General features: G+C 36.9%; 1 pseudogene; it reads right to left on the reverse strand.

Annotated features, from left to right (window-relative positions):
- Positions 1-16,228: 16,228 nt before the first annotated feature.
- Positions 16,229-16,531, reverse strand: LOC123247950 (annotated as a pseudogene).
- Between the last annotated feature and the right edge of the window lie 7,402 nt (positions 16,532-23,933).

The raw sequence follows: 23,933 nt of genomic DNA on the forward strand, positions 1-23,933 counted from the left end.
AGTGGGTGAAAAAATAACATAAGCAATAGACAACTTTCCCACATCTCAGGTCATTCTCCCAGTGCAGCTAGAAATGTGACTTTTTATTATTTGTAAAGTATAATAAACAGTATGTGAATGTGTATTTATTTTAAGCACCATACTGAGGGGGCTATAGGCACTTCAGTAACCTGAGCACCTTCTATTAATTAGTCGCTTACAATCGGTGTTAGCCTAGAACTTGAATGCAATTGAACTGGAATTACAAATGAGGATCACATTTGAAATATTTCTATTAAAATAAAGCCAGCGAACTTCACCTTCCCCCTGAAATATTAAACTTCAAAAGGAACAAGGCACTGAGTGCAGTTAAAAAGCTCAGTCATTTTCCACCTCTGTCTCTGATTCCTTGACTAGATTTTCCAGAATTCACACCCGGCGGCACAGGATCTAATTCTGACGATGAAGATGGGAATCCTCTGCCATATATGTCAGCAATAGTGATCAATGGGATCATAGATCTAGAGATGGAAGAGAATTTAGATGTTATTAAGTGCAACTCCTTCATTTTATAGATAAGGAAACAGTTCTTAGGAGGTTAAGTTACTTGCTTTGGGCAGTATCTGAGGCAGGATTCAGACCCGGGTCTGCTGTTCTTCATTTGTGTCTGACTCTGTGACCCCATTTGGGGTTTTCTTGGCAAAGTTACTGGAGTGGTTTGCTATTTTCTTCTCCAGCTCATTTTACAGATGAGGAAACTGAGGCAAACAGGGTTGATTGACTTAATCAAGTTCATTTGGCATGTAAGTGTCTAAGGACAGTTTTGAACTCAGGAAAATGAATCTTCCATTTGACTCCAAATAGTGTTCTCTATGTCATGCTGCCACTAGAGAAGGGATTCTTAACTTTTTGCCTGTCATGAGCCCTCTGGATATCTGGGAAAGCTTATTGATCCTCTTCTTAAAATAATGTTTTAAAATAAAGCAAAATACATAGGATTACAAAAGAAACCAATTATGATGAAATAAAAGATGTGTTTTTCCCCATCTAATTTGCAGACCCCAAGAAATCTATCCACGGATTCCTTGAGGGTTTGTGGATCTCAGGTTAAGAATCCCCACTCTAGTGGGTGAAGGGACTCAAATATATAATTACTATGCATTCCTAAATAAAACTTTAAAAATGGAACCAACACCTCAAAAATAAAATTATTATATAATATAGAGAGACATCCTTGGGTGATGCAGGAAAACAAATGTACTGCCTTGTAACTCAGATTGACCATTTAAAATGAATGTTAATGTTACTTGCTTCTTACATGCGGTAGTTTGGTAAGTGAAAAGCTCACTTATATCAGTGTAGAAGGGAAGCGATAAGCATTTATTAAGCATTTGCTATGTGTCACGCACCCTGCTATGTATTTTAGCTTATTTAATCCTCACAAGTGCCATTAATTTATTTATTTTTATTTTTTTTTAAACCCTTGTTCTTTGGTGTATTGTCTTATAGATGGAAGATTGGTAAGGGTGGGCAATGGGGGTCAAGTGACTTGCCCAGGGTCACACAGCTGGGAAGTCCATTAATTTATTTTTGAGGAAACTGAAGTTAAATGATTTTCCTAGGATCGGAGCTAATAACCGTCTGATTTGAACTCAAGACTTCCTGGCTTTATGCTTCATGCTCTTTTCACTACACCATGAGCTGCCTCTAGGCTGTTCTGTGTTGCTAATGTGAAGATCTAGAGTTGTAACCAGTGGTGAGAAAGAGAAGGCTGGGGGATGGGGGGGGGCGGGGAAGAGGCAGAGGGACAAGGGGGAAGAGGGAGGGAGGAAAAGAAAAGAGACCCAGAAACAGACAGAAGGAGAAAAAGAAACAAAGAGAAAGATAAAAACGCAGAGAGAGGGAAAGAGGGAGGGAATTAGAAATAGAGAGATAAGAGAGACAGACACAGAGAGACAGACAGAGTGACTTTGCAAGCATGTAGAGCTCACAGGAAGCAGTGGACGATAGAGGAGAATACACGAGTCCTGGAGTGAGGATGCTGGGGTCGAAGCCTCAGTTATTCAGCAGCAGTGAACATTAGGCAAATTATTTAATCACTCTGAACCTCAGTTCCCTCATCCTCCGAAGGGTAAAGATAATATCTCTCAGAGACATTGTGAGAAAATCATTTTGTAAAGCTTAAAGCTTCATATACTTATTAATTTTGTTGTCTTAGTTTGGTCTTCAGGCAGGAGTAAATAAGCTAAGGTAATCCTTTCCCCTTCTACTCCCCTTTAGTCACTTACCCTACCAGGGCTGACCTGGATTCATTCCTAAAGGAAGTTTCTCCACCCAGGGGTTCCTTTCCCCGCTTGAAGTCATACGTCCAGTCCCTATCCGTACATGAGATTGTTCAGAAATGTAATATACAAGCAAGTCACTTATTTCATCTCTCTGGGTTCCATTTTTTCTCTTCTATAAAACATGGTATGGGTTGAGAGGCGGGGAGCAGGTGGGGTGCTGTGGGGTAGATTAGATTTGAAGGTCCCTTCCTATTCTTAAACCAGTTCTGTAATTGTTCTATGCATAAACCTCTCTGGGTTGGTGGTTCATAACACTTACCAAACACAACAGAACGACCCAGATACATGCATGTGAGTGACATAAATGTGCTCTTCATAAATTCCTTGTATCACCAAATACTACTTTTTGAATAACCATCTGGCATTCAGGCTTTTTTAAAAAAGAAGAAAAAAATAGATCAGAAAGTTCTCATCTAAGCATTCTGAAGTTAGGGAGACAGTCTGTCATTGCCTTGGGAGCTGGAGCAGCTGAGTATTTGATCTCAGCCAGCCACCCACATAGTGCCAAAATTGCCACCATGAAATTGGACATTCAGGCTTTTAATCAAGGGTGCAAAGCTGGGGCTGGGAAGAATATGACACCTGCCTGCCCAGTGCTTTTTCCCTCCCTCAGCCTGTCCTCCACTAATCACTGCTTAGCCCTATCAATACAAGAAATAAACACTGACAGAGATGAGGTTCAGACAGCACCCTCAAAGACTCCTTCTCTCCAGAGCAGGTCTTGAAAATAATACCTGGATTAAGCCTAAAATCCTCGTGGTTCTCTTTGTTGTTGGAGGCTTTTGGAAAGTGGTCATTTCAGAAACTGAAACTTTTTCAAAGAAAAAGAATTTTACCGACTTGTTTATCTGGATCAATAATACAGCTGTGCCTGACATTTTGGGGAAGATCTCTCTAACTGTGAATTTTTTCAAGGTTGTTCTGCTTTTAAGGGGCATCATTTAAACAACATTTCAAGATATTCTTAACCTTGTGACTTTTTTAATGAATGGAAAATAGTATCATAGATTTAGAATTAGAAGGGACCTTGATGATCCTGTAATCTAGCCTTCTCATTTTTCTGATAAGGAAACCGAGGCATAGAGAAGTTAAATGACTTGCTTGAGTTCACAGAGAATAAGAGGAAAAGCTAAGATTTGAACCTAGAGCCTTCATCTTCAAACCTTCTTTTTCTCCTGCACCTAAACTGTTTTTTTTTTTGCGAAAATCAAAATTTTCATAATTTTGATTATGACTTCATTAGAATATCAACAATATTACTTTTTAAATTTTAAAGTACTCTTCTTTTCAAGCTCCAAGGAGACCCCTCAGAGGTCTTCTAGAGTTCAGAAGGATTGCTTCCCACTGTGTCTGTTACTGATGCTAAATACTATAGAGCTTTGCTTTGTATAGGAGCCCACTTAATGATGGCAGAGACGGCATGATGCCTGACTCATCGTCAGTAGTTTGGATTGCATGTGTGGGATTGTGTTTTGGATGGAGCTCTCCAGAATAGCAACACTCCATCAGAAACACAGTGGCACACCTGTATTCCAAATGGTACAATAAGGCAAAACACATGTCATCGAAACACTGGGAATCATATTAAAAAGAAAACGCAAGCAAGTAAGCAAGCTGTAGTAGAAATAAAGACGAGAACCATGGTACGGGCATACATGAAGGGTTTTGCCTAGTTTACTTGTGAAATGATTTATCTCTTGTTTAACCCCTGTTCATAAGCCATGTTTGATTTTGCTCGATGCTGACATGGACATTGCATCTGTAGCTGTGAAAAGTTCGAAAGATGAATGTTTTTGATCCAGAAAAATAAATTGCTGTCCCAGGTTTTACAATGAGAAGTTGTTTCTGCCGCCACCCCCAAAGGTGTGGTGTACTGCTGTCAAAGCAGCATGGGAATTTTAGCAAAACAGTGTCTTTTGAAAATTTGAGTGATGACCGATTGTAAGTAGCTTCATTGTTCTGGATGAAGACACAGTGGGGGAAAAATAATTTGGAAATGATCATCTGTACTATATACCAGTGGAAAAGGAAGAATCCTCAGCAGAAAAGATTTTGGTATTGTTTTCCCTTGTAAATGACCTTTTAAAATTAGCATTCCAGTCCAGTTTATTCTTATCCACACCTCCTAGGAAAAGAGTATTGGTAGTGCCAATGCACATCTATTTCATATGGGAGCTCAAACTTTTAGCAGATTTTTTGTGTGGAGCAATTTGTCTGTCTGTAAATGTTAGACATACCTCAACTAAACTTTCTAGTATAATATCCACAGAAATAAAGTTGAGGATCACTGTAAGGGAATGGGAGAGGTGTATGGTAGGTGTGAGTAAGCTGTTACATATTCCCAACCAAGAATTTCATAAGAGAAGCAGTTCAAAGGATGTCATCATAAAGATGTATAATGGGAAAATAAAGTGGGATTGTCAGGTAGACCAGAGGAGTAACTCATGGAGAATCCATGTGCTTCCAGAACTTTTACGTGCAGAAATTTTCACAGTTAAATAAATCATGTCTTTGTCAAGAGACCTAGAGTAAGAATCTGGAACACTTGGTATATGAGGATTTGTAGAAGATGGACAGGATCCTTTTTTTATTTAAAAAATAAATTTGATACAGTATGTTTTAACATTTTTTTCAGTCTGAATATATCTTTTCCTTATCTAGAGAGCTATTCTTTGTAATAAAAAAAGAAAGAGAAAAAATTAATTTCTGCAAAACTAAACTACATATCAACTGAGTTTTACAGTATATGCAACCATCTATGTTTACAGACCATCATGTCTGTAGAGAAGGGAATGAGGTGCATTTTATCACTTTTTTCAATGATAAGCAATGCTACAATAATTAAATAATGCTGGGTTTGTTTTGTTATTGTTTCCATTTACATTATTATAGTCATGTCTATTGTTTTTGTAGGATTTTTTGCTTTTTCATTCTTTATCCATTCATATCTTCTTAAGCTCCTTTGAGTTCTCATTATTGATTGTTTCTTACAGTTCAATAATTCCATTCCATTCACATACCACAATTTGTTTAGTCATTCCCCAGTTGATGGGTCTCTACTTTGTTTCTAGTTCTTTGCTAACAAAGAACAACTTTGTTAACAAGCTATTGCATAAAACAGTTTGCTTGCTAGGATAAATATGCTATGAATATTTTGGCATATTCAGGACTCTTATTTATGTCTTTGACCTCAGTGGGGTTTATTTCTGGCAGTGAGATTTCTGGGTTAAAGCGTTCGGACATTGTTAATCATTTTATTTGCATAATTCCAAATTGCTTTCTAGAATGTTTGGAACAATTCTTAGCTCTACCAATTGTGAATTAGTGCAGCTGTTTTTCCATAGGTCCTCTAACATGATTTCCATTTTTTCTCATCTAAGTCAGCTAGCCCTCTTGTTTTATAAATGAGGATTTCAGGGGTTGTGGTTTTTCCAAATATATACAGTGAGTATAAGAATGAGACTAGAACTCATTCCCCTTAACCATCCTAGTGTTCTTTCTATCATGCCATACCATCTCCCGTTGGGGAAGGTTTGAAAATAATGCTTTTGAGGGGGCAGCTAGGTGACTCAGTGCATTGAGAGCCAAGGCCAGAGATGGGAGGTCCTGGGTTCATGTGACTCGTGGCAAGTCACTTAACTCCCACTGCCACTCTTCGGCCTTAGAACCAATACATAGTATGGATTCTAAGACAGAAGGTAAGGGTTTTATAAAAAAGAAAATAATGCTTTTGAAAATCAATCTTGAGAAGCCTTGTTCTACATATTAGATAATTGTCTCTATTTGGTATTATGTAAGATTTATTCCTCTGACTTTTCCCCCTTAAGTTATATTCTAGTCTTCTGTACATGAGGATAAGAGAATATCAGTTATTTTCCTGTATCAAGAACTTATTCATGAAAGTGTCCATGTATTGAGATGACAATCGATTTCAGCTTTAATTAGCTTGTGTTTTTTTCCACCCCCTTTGTTCTGTGCATCACATTCATGAGACAGCTGTAAAACATCTGAAAGTTTTGGTAGTTCTTTCTGTGAGCTGAAATTGCCGGAGTAAAATTAACCTCAGTTAGAAAAATCTGGCTTTCTAGTAACTAGCAGCACATTGACTGTTTCCATGCAAGACCAATGTTTGGCATTAAGCACAGCCCTTTCCCTTTTTGGAAACACTGAAGAAGGGATTATCAAAAACACAAAATAATCTTTATCCTGGGCATAGAGGAAACTGCACTCCCTGTCTTGGATGTGGAAGTTTGGTGCCACCATTGTCTTTCTTGAGAAACATGTGGCTGGGGATTGAAAAGCTGGGAGAAATTGAGAGGATTAAAGGAAATAAATTAAGAGTTGAGTTATATAAATCTTGAATGGTCCGTTACACCTGGAATCATTTTCATGGCAGTATATACAACGGGCTTTTTCCTTTTTAAAGTATCCTGGCTGCAGAACGAAAGTTGGTATTTTGAGAAGATGGGTATACAATTCTTTTCTTCAGGGAATAGAAAAATATCAATACTTTATGAGATGGTCATTGATAGATAAGATAAATATATAGGGTCAACATTTACCCAGGTTTCTTACCTTCAATATGAGGCATCTCTTTGTTTTATTTATAACTCTCATTGAACCACTCTTATTGTATTCTGGGTTCTCTCAGAAAGTTCTGGGGCTTTCCTGAAGGATGCAAATCATACTCAAAGAATACAAATTGTATTGAGATATTGGGGTTATAAAGAATTTGTACATATAATCTGAGATTAGAAGTTGATCAGTTTTATTTCAGGATAATTCAATTGGGCAAATTAGATGGCACGGTGGATAGAGTCCTGGCCCAGGAATCTGGAGGAACTGAGTTCAAATTTGACCTCATACACTTACCAGCTGTGTGACCATAGGCAAGTCTCTTAACCTTCTTTGCCTCAGTTTCCTAATCTGTAAAATACACTGGAGAAGGAAATGGCAAAGTACTCTATTATCTTTACCAAGAAAACCTCAAATGGGATCATGGGAAGTTGAGCATGATTAATTAATAAAAAAAGAAAGATCCAATTAAAAAGAATCTATGAACTAGCTTTTATTTCATCAGTGTGAATACAGAAAAACATGGCATAGAGATGATGCTATTATAATTTTTGATTCAGTAATATTTTGTTACAACCCTCATCACTTGTAGAAGCAACTAAGATCATTCATCTTCTCAAATCTTCAGTTCTAAATTCTTTCCCTCCCTCCCTCCACTCCCTCTTCTCTGAGATGGCAAGCAATTTGATATAGGTAATACATGTGTGCTATTATGTAATACATATTTCCATATTTGTCATGTTATGGAAGAAGACATATATCACTAAAAATACTCTTGAAGAAAATAAAGTGAAAAATAGTTTGCATTAATCTGCAATCAGATTTCCACAGTTCTTTCTCTAGTCATGGATAGCATTTTTCATCATGAGTCCTTTGGAATGTGTTGGATCGTTGTACTGCTGATAATAGTCATGTTCAAAGTTGATCATCACACAATATTGCTATTACTGTGTACAATGTTTTCCTGGTTCTGCCCAATTCACTTTTCATCAGTAAGTCTTTCTAGTTTTCCTGAAATTGTTCTGGTCATCATTTCTTATAAGACAATAGTATTCCACTATAATCACCTACTACAGCTTGTTCATCTATCCCCTAATTGATGAATCTACTCTCAGTTTTCAATTCTTTTCCATCACAAAAGAGCTGCTATAAATATTTTATACAAATATGTCTCTTTCCCTTTAAAAAGAAATCTCTTTGCAATATAGACCTAGTAGTGGTATTGATGGATCAAAGGACATCCAGAGTTTGCCTGAGAATCAATAATAAATATCAGTTCCAAGGAAGAAGAGGGATAAGGGTTAGGCAATGGGGGTTAAGTGACTTGCCCAGGGTCACACTGCTAGGAAGTGCCTGAGTTCAGATTTGAACCCAGGACCTCCTATCACCAAGGCCTGGTTCTCTATCCACTGAGCCACCCAACTATTCTTATGCATAATTTTATAGCCTTTTGGGCATGGTTTCAAATTGCTCTTCAGAATGGTTAGATCAGTTTATAGCTCTACCAACAGTACATTAGTGCCTGAATTTTCCCACATCCTCTCCAATATTTATCACTTTCCTTTTCTGCCATATTAGTTAATCTGATATGTGTGAGGTGGTATCTTGGAGTTGTTTTAATTTGAATTTACATATATATATATATATATATATATTTGTTACTGATATGATGCACCATGGCAGTGTAGATAGAGAGTTGGCTTCAGAGTTAGGAATATTTGCATTCAAGACCTACCTTTGACATATTCTGGCTAGGTGACCCTGAGCAAATCACAGAGCAGATACCAATCTAGTTTCTTGTACCAATGAAATCACATGCCAGATAAAACAAAACAAAATAAGTAAGTCTTGGAGATTTTCTATGTCAAACTTATGGCTTTGTGTTATTCCCTCCACTCTTCTCCTCTACCATTGCCTTCAAGAATTCTCTCCCAAATTTGAGACTGACAGATGTAACAATATTCTTGAACCCTTGTTTTTTTCTCTTCTCCTTGCTTGTACCATATCTAGGCTTTGACATGGTGGCATCTTGGAAAGAACTGCATTTGGACTTTCAAGGCTTTGGTTCTAGTCTGGCTGTACCTTGGAGAATCTACTTAACCTCCCATCTGTCAAAAAGTCTTTCATAGCTCTTTAGAAGTCAAATAACAAAAGAAGCCTCATTGTTTTTATTCATATGCCATCTGAGGGACATAAGGTAGGTAGGACAGGAGCTTTCCATTTATGCCAATGCAGAGGCACAAATTGGGTAGTGCCATCTAGTGGTATCAGAGTACCTGGCATCAGATTTTTAAACCCTTTCCTTCCATCTTAGGATCAATACTGTGTATTGGTTCCAAGGCAAAAGAGCAGTAAATCTAGGCAATGGGGGTTGTGACTTGCCCAGAGTCACATAGCTAGGAAGTATCTAAGACTAGATATGAACCCAGGACCTCCCTTCTCTAGCTACCTAGCTGCCCTATTGGCTTCAAATCTTGACTCTTATACTTATTACCTGAGTGACCTTGGACCAGTCACTCAATATCTTCATTGATAAAATTAGAGAGTTGGAATACATTATTTCTACTGACCTTTCAAAATCTCAAGCTATGTTTTCTCTTTCAAGTTTTATATCTATGTGTAGGTGTTTAGGGAGGGGATTGGGAGTTCCAAGAATCCAAGGATAAAGGACAAGTCCACAAACATCTCCATTTCTCTAGAAAGATGATATGGAAGCATGAATTTGAAGGATGAATTGTATTGCAAGGCTGTCACTAGTAAGATTCAGGGCTCTGAATGCCAGTAAATAAGGGCACGGTAATATAGTCTGTTTAAGGCCAAAGCCCACGGTACATGGTTTCAGTGGGACTGCCACAAGGTCAGTCAATGGAGGGAATTAAGAATTTGAAAGTGGTTTGTCTCCTAGAAAAGACCTACTCCTTCAGACAGACTGCCTATGACAATCCAGTTGGGGCTTCCACATTGTCCATTTTATTTGTGATGCTTTTTCTTCCCTCAGGGTAAGAAGATGCTGGCTAGGTAGGATGGATCCTAGTTCCCTTCAGGATCCTATCTGGCTTGTGTGGTAGCACGTTGGAAAGAGTGAACTACAGATTAACCTCCAAATTAAATAGTATTTTTCAATATTTCCTATTTCAACAGGGGTCATAAGGGTATGTGTGAAGCGTACGCCAGAGAAAGTAAAATTCCATGTGTCCCCAAGTTTTCCTTCTTCCATTTTTAACTGAATTCTTCTAGGTCTCTCACTCAGGATCCAATAAAAGCTAAAAAGTAGGAACAGAGCTCTCATGGAAGTAATTGGCAGCAGGTTCCATATCTAAAGTCCAGGCATGGGAACTCTGGTGGGAGCAGATATGTATTTTCGTTAATGTATCTAGGGATTAATTCCATGGGAAATAGTTCTAGGAATTCTGAAGGCTCAGTTGACCTGTTATAGGAAGGAGCACACATCTGGATTCTACTCTTTAGAGTATCATGCCCCATTGTGGCAAATGGGGTAGCTAGGTGGCACAGTGGATAGAATGTTAGGCCTGGAGATAGAAAGACTGCTTTTTTATGAGTTCAAATCTGGCCTCAGACACTTCTTAGCTGTATGACCCTGGGCAAGTCACTTAATCACCTTTGCCTCAATTTGCTTATTTGTAAAATCATCTGGAGTGGGGAAATGGCAAACGACTGGTATCTCTGCTAAAGAAAACGTCAAACGAGGTCACAAAGAGTTAGGAAGAGTTGGACATAACAGAAATGGTTGAACAACAATTTGTATTACCAGGCTAGCTCCCAACTAGCTAGCGCCGTATCTAATTTCACAGGACACCCAAGGGTTTTTGTTTTTCAAACTGTTTTTTTTTCCAGAAAAAATATCTCAATTATTGAGTGCCAAGCATTCCCCCTTTTACAAGGCACCAATTAATATAGCCTCAGGCAGTGGTTAAATACTGTTAAGTTAGAGGGTGGGCTTATTAACAAGTCAAGAGAATTAACCCTTATCCAGTCACTAGTTCCCAAATCTCCCAAAAGGTTTTCCTGTTTTGAAGAAATATTGAGAAGTCCCCTTTGATTTCCCATGCTGTGGAACCTCAATCTCTTCTCACTCACCCACATATTTTAGTTAGTAGCCTAATCTTGACCTTTGTATCTTAGACTCAGTTCTTCCATTCTATAGTCACTAACTTAATGTAGTACCTTCAGCACTTAGCACAGTGCTAGGCACATAGGAGGCACTTAATAAATGTTCATTGATTGATTATTGATCAATTATCTCATCATCTCTATTGCCTTGGATCAAATCTACATTTTCTTGTTTGTTTTTTGAAGCCCTTCATTGCCTGACTGCAACCTAGCTTTTCAGTCTCCCGTTACACTATTCCCCCTTCTGGTATCTATAATGCAGCCAGACTGTCTTTCTTAATCTGGATCCTTTAGGATGTCTCTTCTCTGTCCCCAGCACTTAGCACAATACCCGTCTCATAGTAGGCTCTTAATAAATGTTAGTTGCCTGAATAGTTGACTGACTTTCCAGGCTATTAAGAGGGAAAGCAATAGGATTGAAATATGTCTGCAGGATAAATGCATTATCTTCATGGATTCTTCTCCATATAACAGATTGATCTCATTTGGATTTTTTAAAAGTCATATTCATTTTTCCTTCTGTCATTATGATAATCTCTGTAGTTTATCTTCTTGTGATTTGCATTTTACTCAGCTTTTTTTTTTTAAAACCCTTAACTTCTGTGTATTGACTCATAGGTGGAAGAGTGGTAAGGGTAGGCAATGGGGGTCAAGTGACTTGCCCAGGGTCACACAGCTGGGAAGTGTCTGAGGCTGGATTTGAACCTAGGACCTCCCGTCTCTAGGCCTGGCTCTCAATCCACAGAGCTACCCAGCTGCCCCAACAGCTTTTTTCTTTTAATCTGGTTGTCTTTCCACTTTTTTTTCTTATTTTCTCCCAACACTGCTCTTTGTGAATATTCTTTATTCATCATCCTTTCCTAATTACATTACTACATAGACCTTCTGGCTGGGCTATTACTCAGAGATCTGAGGGACGACTGACCGTATCATTACCCTGAATAATGGGTGGTGGTAGAGAAGAGAGGAGGAAGGTCAAGCCCCAAATAGGTTACTAACTTTATTTCCAGCAGGCCTAGCATTCTATTGCCTTCTAGCCAATGTCTATGGGTTCCATGACAAGGTATATTTTCTTCTTTGCCCGAGTCTCCCGTTGTACCTCCTCCTTTCTTTCTCCTTAGTTTAATGGAATCTGTTCCTGCTATTCCTAGTAAGGCAGGGATGCTAGAGAGGTCTCCTAGAGACACTGAAGAGGGAGTATTTCTTTAGTTGGATCCCGAGGCACAAGCCTTGGGAACTTTCATGTGTTCATTGCCACAGTTCATGGGATCAGCTGGGGATAGCCATGTAAAATGTGAGCTCTAAGTATTAGGACTTGACACTGTATTTTCAGTGGCCTCTGGCTGGGTCTGAATACACATACATTGAGACTGTCATCTTCTTATTGTTAGAATTTATGCCTCATATTGTAGCCTAAGATCATATTAGTTTTATTTTCTATTTTATTATATCTATTGACTCACAATGAACTTGCAGGCTAATGAAAACCATAAATCTTTTCTATTCAGTCAGTCAACAAGTATTTATTAATCACCTATGTACCAGGCACTGTGCTAAGCACTAGGTATATAAAGAAAGGTAAACTGTTACCATATCTTCCATCTTGTACTTAGGAAATTAGTTTTTTGTACCCAAGAATAAGACTTTGCATTTATCCTTACAGAATGTCATTTTATTAAAGTCTGCCCAATGTGCTAGCAATGCAATGCTGAGATCTTTATGGATCCCAGAGCTATCCCCTAGATTGTTGGCAAATCCTCCCTGTTTCATGTCATTGACATTTTAAAAAACCCAATATTTTATTTTTCCCCAATTACATGTAAAAATAATTTTCACAGTCATTTAAAAATTTTTGAGTTCCAATTTATTTTCCCCATTCCTACTCTCTCTTTCTTTTCTATCTCCCCTTTTGCCTTTCCTGATATGATATGCAATCTGATATAGATTTTACATGTGCAACAATGAAAAACATTTTTTCATATTAGTCATTTTGTGGAAGAGATCTCCAGGAAAGAAAAAAAAGTGAAATATGATATGTGCTGGTCTGCATTCAGACTCTATCAGTTCTTTCTCTGGAGATTTTTGATTATGAGTCTCTGGGATTTTTTTGGATCCTGTATTGCTAAGAATAACTACATCATCATCTGCATATTTTATACAAATGACATATCTGATGGTGTCATACTTTATCTAAGCCTTCTATAAAAGTGTTAAGCAGCACAGAGTAAACAGAGATTCCTGGGGCATTCTTCTGAAAATCCTCTGCCAATTTGACATAGATCAATTAGTAAGGACCCCTTGAGTCTAACCATTAATTACAGTGTAAGATTCCTTCAAGTAGGATTATTTCATTGTGTCTAGTGCTTAGAACAATGTCTAGCATATAGTAGGGCCTTAATAAATAGTAAATAACTGATTGTTTCACTGTATTTATATCCCAAGTGCTTAGCACATAGTTGGCACTTAATAATTGCTTATTGATTAATGAATGTCAACCCCTCCTAATTCTATTATTATGTAGCCTGCCTTCCTCATCTTTTTTCATGAGGATAACTTAATAAATCCCAAGTACTTTTCTAAAATACAAATAAACTACATTTTTATTATTCCCCCATAATATAGTAATTTAGTCAACAATCAGTCTATATATGTCTATTAAATGCCTACTATATGGCAGGCACTGTGCTAAGCAATGGGAGACAAAGGAAGGCAATCCTTTTTTCCCCTCCTGCCTGAAGCAGTTGAAATAAAGAATCATAACAAAGTCTGAAAAGGCATGAATATGAAGTGAGGTTCAGTGTTCACTCCAAAATGAACCAGCATAGACTAAGTAATAATGGGTAAGTAAAGAGATGTTGAACTAAAAAAACATTCTGTAGCAATCAATTTCTCTTGGGTGTTCCTCTCATTGGCCGAACTCACTCTGTAGTTTCTTTTGAAGTTGCTTCAGCTGTAGAGTTAGCATGGCTATCTTCATGGCCATCTATGACAATGACTATCCATGTGGTATTGGACAGACACTTGAAATGAAATGGAAATCCCAGTGAAGCAAAATAATCCCCAAAAGCTACATCAAGTGGAAAGAACTCCAAGGCAATAGCTACTTTTAGTTAGGGTCAGGTCCCAACCAGGGCATGTAGTATTTCCTTTATTAGGAAAAATGGACAGTTTGGGGAAAGTTTCCATTTCTAAATTTTATTTGACTCAACATTAAAAAAACTAAAATTTTAATTCCTTAAATGGTTGTTTCTCCATTCTGATTAATGAGAGAACATCTTTTGGAGATGCTAACAAAATTGAGGATGGCAAAGATTAGTCATGTGGTTGCTTAAGTTAGATGAGTGTAGAAGTAATGAGAGGCTTTTACTGGTCCTAGTGAACTAGATTGATCTTGCTAAGATCTTGTCCTAGATGGCAAGTTTGTTACTTGGAAAAGTTCTAGGATGCTCAGGAATGATCTCCAAAGGGAAAATGCCTCTTACTAAGGGACCAATTAGGTAGCTAAGTGATATAGTAGAGTGCTGGGCCTGTAGTCAGGAAGAACTAAGGTGAACTTGAGTCTTGCCTCAGCCAATGCTATGTGACCTTGGACAAGTCACTTGACATTGTTTGCCTCAGTTCTTCAACTGTAAAATGAACAGGAGAGGAAAATGGCAAACTGTTCCAGTATCTTTGCTTTTACAAAGAGATGGACCAGCTGAAAAGCCTGAACAATAAATGCCCAATTCATCATTAGGAAACAATTTAAGAAATAGTTTAGGTCAACATGTTCTAGAATGCTCTATCACTTCTCTTCTGTCTCATGATGTTTTATTAGTTAGAATCAGCCAGCATAGCATAAATTACTGATTAGTTATAAAGTTGGAAAGTTTAAAATGGGGAATCTGGATTTTCCCTTTCTACTATTCCACTATATAAAGTCACAAACTTTAGAGTTGGAAGGGACCTCAGCAGTCACCTTGTCTAATCTATACTCAGATAAAGATCCCCACAATCTGCCAATGTCCCCTAAGGACTTCTGAGTTTTTCTATCCCTGCATCTTTATCCATTGTCTCTTCCAATTAGAGTGAGAACTCTTTGAGAGTGGTCTGTCTCTTCATTTTGTAGACTCATTGCTTAGCACAATACTTGGCATACAGTAAACGTATAACAAGCACATTTTCATTCATTCACTCACTCATTCATTCATTCACTAGGACATGCCCAGCAATCCTTTAATGAAACTGATCTTCTCATTGTCCCCTAAACACAACTGAATCATTCTTCTGTGACACCTTTTTTTGCTCATGCTTCTTCCACAGTCTGGTGAGTCTCTCATTCTCGAAATACAACCATATTTAACTAAATGCAACTTATTCTTTTTTTTTCTTTAGCTATTTTCTCTTTAATTGTAAAAACAAATCCACTCAAGTATTTCCTAAAATATTTTTAAAAACATGGCACATTTCCTTAAATACAAAAATGAGTTTTAAATGATTCAATTCTATCATTATAATACGTAATCTACTTTCACAAGAACTCAGTCTGGCTTTTCTCCTTTGGTGTTCGTTAGACAGCATTTTCTACCTAAGATTTATTCTGAACACATTTTACTACAATGTGATAGAGTAAGATATAGTCACAACCATACCAAGAAGCATATTATGTGCTCTTATGTCATGATATTCCTCAAAGTAGCATTTAAACAGAGCTTCCACTTTTTATATGAGAAGCTGAATCCCACTAAATCCCATCTCTTTTTGACCTTTACTAGATTCTGGAACCTAGAATACAGCCTTTGCTTTGTGCATATATGGGAGTTTAATGGCATGTCTTTAATTGTCAATAGGCATTAGAAAATGTGAAAGGCTGCCTTATATTTAAACTATCTTGGTTGTACATAGATGAACATTTCAACAGAATTCACATGGAGTTTTGTTTCTAGTATGTATATGTATCTAATTTGATTAACTTGTATGAACTTGACCTCTTTTTCCCTGGTAAAATATAGATTCTTGAATATCCTACCTTTCATCAGTTTTTGTTTGAACTCAACATTCTAAAGCTTCTGTGAGCTACGGGGTCTTTTTAATAGTGCATTTTCTGAGAGTTCTTCATGAATAGGCTATAAGGATTGTACCGAGATTGAACAGAGGGAGTTCCTGAATCTTAATGTTTACTTAGATAAATAACTAATCCTGATTTTTCCCTTTCTCCTTTAGGATTCTGATTCTTCCTCTTCTTCCTCCTCCTCTTCCTCTTCTTGAGCATGGTTTCTTGTGCTTAGCTGTTAGTTGTAATTCATTTTGATGGAAGATTCATTGTCTACCTGCACCAAGATATTTTCTGGTTCCTCTGTTAAAGGTGAAGAATGGGTCATTCCATTCCCTTCTCTGGAGCTAATAATTGATTGAAGGGCCAGCTCTTCAACCTTGAGTCGATTGAGCTGGTCGTGCAGAGCCGCCTTCACCCGCAGCAGCGTTTCCTGCTCCTTGCGGAGCTCCTGCAGTCGGCTCAACATCTTCCCTGCGTGTCGCCCTCGCCAAACTTCTAAATGCAACTTATTCTTGAAAAGATAGCTCAAATCCAATATCTTCAATGAAGTGTTCTCAATTACTAACCTCCTGCAGTATTCATTACCTATACTATACATTCAGTACTGAATTATACACTTGTATCAGTCTCCTATTCCTTTGTTTGTGAATAACTTGTGTCCTTACTGAAAATATATATTCCTTGAAAATGGAGACTCAGCCTTATAAATATTTTTCATGTGTGTTCCTCACAGTTTTTGGTACTTTTAATCCTTTACAATATAGCAGCACTCTGTTGTTCCAGTCTTTTTTACCTCTGATATGTGAATCAAAGGCAAATCACTTAAAATCTCTAAAACCTCCATTTCCTCATCTCTAAAATGAATGCAGTAAAATCTATTATACCTATCTCACTGACAATATAATCGTCAGTTATTATTTTTGCTAAGTATAACATGCTTTTATTCATGCAGTTTCCTGTATCTGGACTACTCTTCCCAACTCCCACTATTATAATCCTGCCCATCATTTATAACTCAAATTAAAAGATAGGTCCTCCAGAAAGCCTTCCTTTGTTCCCCTCGTTGGTAATGCCCTTTCTTCCTCAAACAATCCATATGCTATATATATGACAAATCTCACTGTTAGTCCATAATCTCTATGAGAATAAGCACCATGTGCCATTCGAACTTTATATTTCTTCTTGGAAAAATAAAAAGAACCGATATGTTCCAAAGAATTTATAGTAGCTTTCTTTGAGGTGGCAAACAACTGGAAATTGAGGGGATGCCCATCAATTGGAGAATGGCTAAACAAAATGTGACATAAAATTATGATGTACTACCACTGAACCATAAGAAACAATGAACAGGCTAATTAAAAAAAAAAACATTGGAAAGAACTACATGGGATAATGAGCAGCAAAATGATTAGGACCAAGAGAACATTATACCTAGCTACAGATTTATTTGAAGAATAATTTGTGAATGTTACCTCCAGAGAATGAAAGTGAAAAATGGAAATATGAAAGGTGTAATTTATATATGTATATCTGTCTCCTGGAGGATGCCTTTTATGATGAAGAGAGGGGATGAGACATTTGTAAGTAAATTCTATTAATTAGAAAAAATGTATATCTCTTCTAATCCCCAAGACAGCACTTTGGCAACAGTAGTCATTTAATACATGTTTGTTGAATTGAGATAGCTAATTTAAATGTTTGCTAATTGAAATGTTGAAAATGAAAAAGTGAATCATTTCTTCCTTCAAGAATGCTGGCATACTCCAGTATTTCAGTCTCATCATCACTGGTGATTGAACCAGTATGAGATTAAGGATAATGAATATTAAAAAAAAAAAAAAGTAAAATTTTTTTACCCGTCCATCTTTGATAGTTCCTAGAACTAGGTATTAGTACAAATGTAAGGTTTGGGAGATAGACTCATTTATGAGTTTAAGCAATCATTGCTATGATGAAATAAAGCCAAATTTTAGACTGTAATGGGGTAGAGAGAAAGTGATTTAATTGAAAACTGGACATTTGGATGTCCTCCCATAAATATATGTATGTATATGTTTGTTTCTTCCCATAGCCAGATAATAAAAAAGGTATATTTAAGATCAACTGGTAGAGTAAATAATGTCTAAAGTTGGCAGACTATAAGATAAAAGATTTTTAGTATTCTTCTTTCTTTTTAAGAATCAATAATAAGCTTCTCATGGGTAAGGACTGCATCTTTTATCTTTTTTGTTGGTCCCCACAGAATCTAGCACAGTGCTGGGATACAGAGGAGGAAATCAATAAATTCGTTATGAACAATTGGTTGTTGATAGACCTAAAGGCACCAAACTGCCCGAGGAACATGATTCTTCTTTCCTTCAGAAGGTTTTAAGGGATGCTTCATTTAACCAAAAGGTTAAAACCTATTTCATTTTGGCTTCCTTCAAAAATAAGTTTTTCAACTTGTCCTATGTGTGTTATTATGACAAATAAAAACATTTGAAAAACTCCTGGTAAGCCTTTTCCTTTAGATAAGTGCCCTGCTACTAGAACATATGACATCATATTTGGCCCTCGCCCTTGGAAACAAAGCTGAATGAAAAATGACAAGTTCTGGTAGCCACGTCATAATAGAAGATGAAGTTTAAAACAAGACTGACAAAATAAACTTTGAGGAAGCTGACTATTTTTTAAATTATACATTTATCATGACAGTCTTTGGGTTAATCTCTGGCACCAGTACAAGGATGGATGAGGTAATATTTGCACATGTTGAGGATAAGATAACCAAAGTGGGGGGAGAAAACTCATTTCCAGGCTAATGTACTAGGAGGATTGATGTCTGGGAACAGTAGGATGACTTGGGAAATAAACGACCATCATAAATTGAGAGGATTCTAAAAGATGAAAGCTCCTTCATTCTGTGGGTCCTAGGGAACAAGGTCATTTGAAGAGGTGGCAGGATAAAGCCCCATTTCCAATACAGTGAGTGGATTAGCTACAGAACTCCGTTCCAAGCATTCATTTATAAGTGTTGGTAGTTAAAGCTTCCACTGTGAATCAACTTTTAATGGTAAAGCCAGCTTAATGCTGTTTGAATGTACATTACAGTGTGGGAGACCGGAACACGGATCTGCCCAGTGCTAGCCAGCTGGTCTTACTATTAAGAAAATGATCAGAGGGCTTGTTTTTGCCCACTTTGTTGTATCTTGTGGCTTTAGGGAGGGGTAAAACAGAACTGCAAGAGATGTGTTGACTGAAATGCACCATTAATTTTGTGTCTCTTTTTGTGAAAGCACTTTTAAAGCATGCCAAGATATTTTTAAATGTTTCAACAAAATGTTCCTGTGACAACAGAGACTGAGGGTACATTTTCACAATCTCAGTAAAAATATCACAGTAATTTACAAGCTTGGGCCCAACTCTTATTTTTTGATGAACGTAGATACCCTCATGCTTTAAGTTTGCTGCAATCAAGACAGAACAAACAGGACTGCAAATTGCTTCTAGAGTTAGAATTCCTTCATCTTTGTAGCTCCCTTGTTCTCCTGTTGAGGAGATCCTGGATTCACTGGTTGTGAGGTCTTCTAGGGGAAAAAGAAGAAGGCACGTTTGTTCTTTAGCCTGGCACAAATCTCTGAATGGCATGGGGAGCCATTTTTGGCTGAGAAGAAACACTTGTTTGAGTCTCAGTCTTGGACCTGTGTCCACAAGTTTTTGCCAATGGCTCATTTTGTACATCTAAACAAATAAGTGCACTTCTAAGAAACTGCTGAGGCTTAGTCTGCTACACCCTCCCAAATTTCATTTGCCAGATGCAAACAACAGCCTATCTCTTTGCGACTTAAGGCTAGTTAGAATCATTGTCTGAATTCTGAATCTTGAAAATCATAGTTTTGCTTTTTTTTTTTTTTTTGTATTTATCTGTCTGAAAATGTATGTAACTTGTTGATTGGTCATTGACATACTTAGGTGGTAGAACATGACTGAAAGAAACTCTGCCTGTATTACCTAAATAATTTTTCTGTACTGATCTTTGTAAACATGGGGTTCTGGCCAGAGGAAAAAAAATGAAATGGGTCCAGCATCAAAGGTGACCGTACCCTAACCCTTATCCACTTGTCTGTCTCATTAGGCTAAGAGGATGAGACAGAAGGAAAAGGAGTAAGATGTCAAGAATAAAATAAATCAAGGACAGGAGAAAGATGTAACAAAAGAAGAGAAATAAAGGAGAGAAGCAAAGGAGAGAAGGGAAATTTTTGGATAATTTACATAAACTAAGAATTCTGCATGAGAGGGAGAGGTTTTAGAATTATAATTACCAATATCAATACTAGCGTATATTTATTTCTCTAGTGAAAATAATTATGTCATTGTTAAATAAGATTATCCTAAAGTGCTTAGCACAGTGCCTGGCACATAGTAAGGGATATATGAAATGCTAATTATTAAATATTAGCTTGCACTTTAAAGTTTCCAAAATGATTTCTTTAAAACAATGCAGTGAGCTAGGTAGGGTAAGTACCATTATTGATTAATTGTAAGAATAATGATTAATATTAGTTATTATTAATACTAATAATAATGACAAATGCTAATAATGATTAACTATTTCATGTTAGAACCTATGACTCTTAGAGGTTAAATAGCTTGTTTATGGGAAGAGAATAAACATTTATATAACACCTACTATTTACCAGGGCATCATGCCAACCACTCTATACAAATATCTCATTTGATGATGTATCTGAAGTTGTATTTATATTTCAGCTCAATTCTCCTGAATCCATACTCTTGCACTAGATACTCTCTGTATCCATTGTGTCTCTGTATTCATTGGCTCTCTATAGTACTCTTTTTTTTAACCCTTAACTTCTGTCTTAGAGTTGATACTAAGTATTTGTTCTAAGGCAGAAGAGTGGTAAGGACTAGTTAATTGGAGTTAAGCGACTTGCCCAGGGTCACATAGTTAGGAAATGTCTGAGATCATATTTGAACGCAGAACCTCCTGTCTCCACGTCTGATGCTATATTCACTGTGCTGTCTAGCCACCCTCTCTATAGCATTCTTTCTCTGTTTCACCTTTCTCATTTCTAGGTATGTGTCTGTACCCTCAAAGTACCCAGGACTGCTCTTCATAGCCACTTTTTGGTGATATGAGTGTTCTCAGTTTGAGAGTCATGACTGTTTGGGGTCACTTAGGGCAGTTTAGGTGAAGAAAAATCTTATTCAGGGAGATATTATTGGTCTCCAACTCATGATGTCACAGGGAGGGAGGCGCCAATCATCTAGGAAATGGAAATTTTTCATCCTGTAAAATTCCAGGTAAAGAAGATCCATTCGATCCAATTCCATAAACGATTTAGGGGAATTCTAGGAAAAAGGCAAAATGTAAGTAAGGAGCTACAAGATAGGATGAAAGTACATAGTCAGAAATCTAGGACACTTTAGACAAAGGAAGAGTAAACTAGAGAACCAGAGATTTATTCAAGGATAAAGATAAGGAATTTGAATTTTTTTCCCCTGAAGGCACTGGAGAACCATTGGAAATTTGTGTTCAGGGAATATTTTGATCAAACTTATATATTAAGAATATTATTTTCTATTGTACCATAGTGTATCAGTCTCTGTATATAATGTTCTGCTGGATCTACTCCTTTCACTCTGCATCAATTCCTGGAGGTCATTCCAGTTCATATGGAATTACTCCAGTTCATTATTCCTTTGAGTACAATAGTATTCCATCACCCAACAGATACCACAATTTGTTTAGCCATTCCCCAATCAAAGGGGATCCCCTCATTTTCCAATTTTTGCCACCACCAAGAGCGTGGCTTTAAATATTTTTGTACAAGTCTTTTTCTCTTTGATCTCTTTGGGGTACAAACCCAGCAATGCTATGGATGGATCAAAGGGGCAGGCAGTCTTTTAGCGTTCTTTGGGCATAGTTCCAAATTGCCATCTAGAATGGTTGGGTCAGTTCACAACTCCACCAGCAATGCATTAATGTCCCAATTTTGTCACATCCCCTCCAACATTCATTACTCTCCCCTGCTGTTATTTTAGCCAGTCTGCTGGGTATGAGGTTATACCTCAGAGCTGTTTTGATTTGCATTTCTCTAATTACTAGAGATTTAGAACACTTTTTCATGTGCTTATTGATAGTTTTGATTTCTTTATCTGAAAATTGTCTATTCATGTCCCTTGCCCACTTATCAATTGAGGAATGAATTGATTTTTTGTACAATTGATTTAGTACCTTATATATTTGAGTGATTAGACCTTTGTAAGAGTTATTTGTTATAAAGATTTTTTCCCAATTCGTTGCTTCCCTTCTAATATTGTTAGCATTGGTTTTGTTTGAACTTCTCTACTAGTAGCAATGCAAGGATCCAGAACAATGCTGAAGGACTTATGAAGAGAAAACTATACACATTCAGAGGAAGAACTGTGGGAGTAGAAACACAGAAGAAAAATAACTGCTTGAACACATGGGCTGATGGGGATATTATTGGGGATGGAGATGCTAAATGATCACTCTAGTCCAACTATCAATAATATGGAATTGGATCTTAATCAATGATACTTGTAAAACCGAATGGAATTGCACATTGGCTATGGGCGGGGGTGGGGGGATTTTGGGGAAGAGGGAAAGAACATGAAACATGTAACTATTGGAAAATATTCAAAATTAAAAATTAAAAAAAAGAATATTATTTGAACGATAGCATAAAGGATGGATTAGGAGTGGGGAGGAATGGAAGCAGAGAGAATAGTAAGGAAGCCATTACAATACTTCTAGGCAAGAAGTAATTATGGAATGAATTAGGATAATAGCAGTGGGACTAGGAACGTGGAGATGGTTATGAAAGATATTTCTTTCATTCAGTATCCATAATTCAGTATCCATAAGTATCCATAAGATTTAGAAACTCTTAGCACGTGAAATCTGTGGAAGAGAGAAGAGTCAAAGATGACTCTAAAATTTTGTATTATGGCGATTCATACATTTATCTCATATCCAAATGCCAGGTTGTAAGTTTCATGAAGATAAAGATTATTTCATTTATCTTTATTTTTCTCTTAGTGCCTAGCACTGTGTTCTGAATATGGAAAATATTTAGAATGTTTGTTTAAATGAATTAATTATCTGTAGGCAATAGGTCAAGAATATGTGAATAGAAATTCTCTCTGCCAAAGCTAATAGCTTATATGTCCATATATTATTGGGTAGATCAGCTAGGTGATACAGTGGATAGAAGGCCAGACCTAGTGTCAAGAAGACTCCTCTTATCCTCTTCCTGAGTTCAAATTTGGCCTCAGACACTTACTAGATGTCTTACTTTGGGCAAGTCATTTAACTCTGTTGACCTCAGTTTTCTTATCTTTCTTTTTTTATTTCTCTTCTCTTATTGATCTATTATCTTATTTTAAAAAATTCTTATCTTATCTATCTATTATCTTATCTTATCTATTATTTTTCTTATCTTTCAAAAAGAGGTGGAAATGGCAAGCCACTCCTATATCTTTGCCAAGAAAAACACAATGGGGGTCATGAAGAGTTTTAAATGGTTTAAAAATGATTTAACAAAAATGACAACAGCAACCTGTTAGCAGGGGAATTTTAGAGAGCTGCCTGAGGAAAATAGAGGTCAAATGACTTATTCAAGGCCAGAAAAGCAAGGAAGAGTCAGAAGGTGGATTTGAATCCACATCTACTTGTTTCCAACTATATACATATATATATTACTCTATTATTTATAATATAATATATATAATATATATAAATATATATATATATATTACTCATACCATCTTGGAAGAAACAAAAGGATCACTAATATTAAAGATTATCACGGTGGACCCAGATATTTCATGATAAGAACTAT

The sequence above is a fragment of the Gracilinanus agilis genome, chromosome 4 (genome assembly GCF_016433145.1).
Source record: "Gracilinanus agilis isolate LMUSP501 chromosome 4, AgileGrace, whole genome shotgun sequence".
In the NCBI taxonomy this organism is placed as follows: Eukaryota; Metazoa; Chordata; class Mammalia; order Didelphimorphia; family Didelphidae; genus Gracilinanus; species Gracilinanus agilis.